We start from the raw sequence: 4,808 nt of genomic DNA on the forward strand, positions 1-4,808 counted from the left end.
AGTTCTGCGAAGAAGCTTTGACCCATTGGAATAGTGGGATCAACTATTCTCGGCACCTTCAACAAACCCTGCAAGTAAGCCTCTTCGGAAGTGTCCCTGGGCAAACCAGTGGGCTGACCAGCTTACACAGGACATTTGCTCTGTTATCGCCGCTGTCTCAAGGAGTTCCTCGAAACTTGGTATACTGCTTGCTCCATGTCCACGGCACCCTCACACCAAATTTCGTATACTTGGCGTTCCCAGGTCTGAAGTGAGACGAGTGCGCCCGGACTGGAATAAACGCGGTTACCGTGTTGCTCTGCTGTGGCAACGACCTGTGCAAGTTCGCTGCATTTGTGACCCCTTGCCCCTGAAGCCTGCTGTAGTGAAATTGGGCTGATTCCTCCACCCGGAGTGGAGAAATCGCCACTGTCCCGTTTGGGAATCCCTGCTGTATCGCGGAAACTACACGTTGTGGAGACGTCCTGATTGTCGCATTCGAACCTGCCAGCGAAGTGGACTGTACTGGCGAAGTTTGGGTCTGCCTGCGTCGGGGACCGGTGAGTAGTCCTTACCCCAACCAGTGGCCCCTAGCGCAGGAGCCCACTTTTACGCACAAAGTGGCCCCTGAGGGCCCCTTTCCTTTCCACAGCTATTGCGAAATAGCGACTCCATTTCGCACTCTCAAACTGCCTCTGCCCCCAAGTGGAGGTCCTGCTTGAATAGTGGGAACTTGTTCTTCATCGCCTTATCCACCTTCCTGAGCTGCTAGACACTTGAAGAGACCCCATTTTGTCCATTGGCACAAGCGCGTGCATGTACTATTGAGCATAAGGCTCCTCTCTTCGTAGGGCTTGGACTGCCTCTTAGTTAGGTGTATTCTTGATGTGGAACTAGGTCTAAAGATTACTTGCACTGCCTGTTTTCCTCCCCATCTAGGTGGTCTACATATTTCGTGCTTTTAACCCCTTAGACCCCATTGGTCTTGTATGTATATTGTGTTGCTTGTGATGTATTGGTTTACTCTAGTGTTACTGTGATTCTTTTCTATGGTCTATGTTACAAAGGCCTTGTAATAAATGTTTCAAAAAAGGTAGCAGGCGCTCCTCTCAAGAAAGAACATGGCATGATAACCTGTTCTGAGATGAGAGTTTGCAGCACACGCTTTTTGCTCGCTGTACCTTTCACAGATGGGAAACACCCATTTGCATATCAGTCTTTGTCCCGCCCACATGGGCAGTCCAGCATCGAAATGCTATGGCAATTCCTCTCTGAACAAGAGTACCAACAGCAACCCCATACACGTGTTCCAGCATTGTTGGGCCTCACCAGTGAGGTGAAGCTGTGCCTCTCTGAGCACAGTGAGCAGGGAGTCCACGTCTTGTTGCCCCCAGGTAAATAATTTCAAAAAAGGTAGCAGGCGCTCCTCTCCAGAAATAACATGTAATAAATGTGTGTATATTTTTAATATAACACCTGTCTGGAGTAATTTGTAAGTGTCCTTGCTTTGTGTGCTCATTGAGGTCTTTCAGTCACCCTCACCCTTCTTGAGACTTAGTCTTGACCGCCTGCCATAGCTACCCTGATTGGTCTGGCTTGTCCGGAGGCTACCCTGTTCCAAGAAACTAGGTTGGCCTTCTGAACCGCTGCCCCTCCAGGTCAGAGTTCAAAAATCCTTCTTAACACTCGTGTCGGGGCTGGAGGTAGTTCGTGGGGTCACAGGAACAATGTGGCCACAGGGGAGCTGGTTTTAAGTTGATGATGCAGCCAATGGCAGTACTGGGAGGCAGAAGGAGCTTTCTGGAGCGTTGCACAGGGGAGGCTAGGCGATGCAGTCCTGTGGCAGCCACCCTGATCAAAACTTAGTGTTGTGGTCGATGGTGGGAGCGGGTTGCTGGATGGAAGATGCAGCGCTCGAATGCTGGTAGGTGCCAGTGGGGAATGGAGGTCGAGCGAGGCCACGGAAGGGCATAATGTGGAGAGACGCCTATTTAAATAGTACACACAACATGATTTGTCTCTTGATTCGTCTTTGTCAAAGTGATATGTGAGCCATGGCCATCTCGTCTATAAAAAAAGTGTAATATGGAATACATGGTATATTACACTGTTTAGTAAATTTTCTATACAGAATGTATTTACCATAGATCTCAATCCAAATGCTTTTGGTGAGTGACACACGTCTTGTAATCAGCTGACTCAACTGCCAAGTTTCCTATACAGCCATTCACTCCAATGGTCGCTCACCAACCCAAAAAATAGATATTGGGTGTTTTTACCACCTTAGGGACACAAAAGGTGGAGAGCTATGATTTACACTTAAAAACAAGCACCTGTCTTTAGCAACAGCTCTTATTGGCAGGTGCCCCTGCCAAAACCCCACAGATTACCCCACAGATTTCTTTGACTTCCTAATGTGTTCGACTAAACTTGATATACAAAGACAACCCAATGCAGTACATGCTCTCTGTATGTGCGCAGCGTTGTCATTGCTGATGTTGCATGTTGTGTACTTGATTTTTTTGAGGAAACAGTTTGAAAAAGATATTCGGCCTCATTATAACTCTGGCGGTCCGGAAATAATGGTGGCGGTAAACCCGCCGCCACCGTTGTTTCCGGACGGCCTGATCCCGACTCCTGCAGGCGGGAGGTGATGTTCCCGCCAGGTCTGACCTGGCGGGTTTAACACCGCCCGCCTGCAGGCGGCCGAGGAAACACCGGCAGCATTACGAGATGCTGCCGGTGTTTCCATGATCCCCATTCCCATCGAGTCCCATAGGACTCAATGGGAATGGGGATTAACACCATTCCGCCTACGTGATTCCCGGAAAACCGGGGTTGTAATGCCCCGGTAATTCCAGGAATCACGGAGGCGGAATGGTAATACGAGTCCGGCGGTAACCAGGCGGTTTTACCGCCGTGGTTACCGCCAGACTCGTAATGAGGCCCATTGGGTGTTTTTACCACCTTAGCGACACAAAAGGCGGAGAGCTATGATTTACACTTAAAAACAAGCACCTGTCTTCAGCAACAGCTCTTATTGGCAGGTGCCCTAGCACCACACAGAAATAGTAACATATATTCCAAATAGATAAATAGATCCTAAACACACACCAATGATTAATCTCAATTGCATAATGCTTTTTACAATGTGCCCGTTTCCACAGCATTCACTGGTGCACAGTAAATAACAGGGATTACAATCAGTCACCAAAATTACTATTTGTTTTGAGGAACCTGGAAAAATAAAACATAATTTGTTAAGCAGCTGCATTAACTTGATAAGCTAGCTCGTTACATGCCATCATAGAAAAACGTTACTTTCTTCAAAGATGGTGCCAGGCGTCAATGGCCGAGTAATTGTCACAGCCCAAAAACACAGTGAACGTCTTGGATTACTTGACTACACACTTTTCCTTTAAATGTATGTTTCTTGCCTAAAGTGTTAGTGGTAGACTTTCTTAAGGATATGTCTTATAAAACACAGATATACACGTTATTTAAAAAAAAAAAAAAACACCTATGCAATTGTAATTCTAATTCAACTCTAACCTCTTGTAAATGAGTGGGACTGGAATTCTCTTTTGAATGCTGATCACGGAAAGAAACGGGTCATTTTATAATACAAAGTGAGGGCAAAGTGAAGATAACTTTACATCTATGCTGTGCTGTTCCATAGACAAAAGTTGAATTGTTGGTCAAGTGATTTCCTGTTGACGAAACAAAGCACCACGCTTTCTACAAAGGGCTCGGTTTCCATGGCGCTGCTGGAGGCAACTTCCAGGAGGCACATTTGCACACCTCCTTAACAAGCCATTCAAATTCAAAGCCACGGGAGCTGGTTGCAGAGCAACATGCACCAGTATTCCTGCATAAGAGCAGTAAATACTTTGGTAATTTACTCACAGATTGTGCCAAATCTTGTTCTCTTCAGTGGCTTAAAAATGTGAAATCCTGGTTCCTGGCTTTGAATCTTGGCCACTTATGGAGGTCACCGGAATCCATGACCACTGAAAGCAAGGAAATGATCAAACGAGCGAGTGTTGTTTCATCTTGTCTGTCTATGGATGCAGCCTGTGCTAATCTTAGCACCGGACGTCTCTATTTGTTGATCAAGCCCGATTTTGGCTATGAGGCCTATCTGGATGTGATAAGGCCTCACTTTGCACACTCCCTCTGCCTGAAATTCCGTCTTCGCATTTTGAAATTGGCCTCATTCAAACAGAACTTGTTTGAATATAACAACTCAGTTTGCCCAGTCTGTGGGGCACAGGAAGAGTCCATCATTATTTTCTTGTTTTTTTGTGAGGGGTACAAGGACCTGCAAGAAAAATACCTAGTCCCCATCCTTAGGCTGGTTGACATTAGTCAAGATGACTTGGCAACAGTGTACTTAGGAGCACTTGTGACTTGACAGTAGTTAATTTTGTAGCAAAGTTTATACATAGAGCTTGGTTGAAGAGGCCTAAAGTGTTAATGTTATGTTAATGTTAAAGGATATTTGTACCACGCACTATCACCACCGGAGTGGTCCCCTGGCACTCTGACGGCTCTGAAAAAGGGAGGAGAGGTGTGAGTTAGTGGGAATAAGCTGGAAAAGTGCAAGAGAGCAGTGATGTGCAGTTGGCAGCCTCAGCCCCGGTGGGTCCGTTGGCTGGGCTTGGGGTGTTTTATGGTCGGTAGTCGTTGTGCGCTGTTGTGCAAGTCTATGTGTGGTTTGTTTTGTTGTAGCAAAGTAGTGACGTTTGTGCAGATTGCTGTATTTAAGCTTGTGGTTGTGTTTGGTTAGAGTTTGAGAGGTGTGTGCAGAGGGATGAAATTGTTAGTGG

Source organism: Ambystoma mexicanum, chromosome 1q (genome assembly GCF_040938575.1).
Source record: "Ambystoma mexicanum isolate Mex_15411 chromosome 1q, UKY_AmexF1_1, whole genome shotgun sequence".
NCBI classification, from domain to species: Eukaryota; Metazoa; Chordata; class Amphibia; order Caudata; family Ambystomatidae; genus Ambystoma; species Ambystoma mexicanum.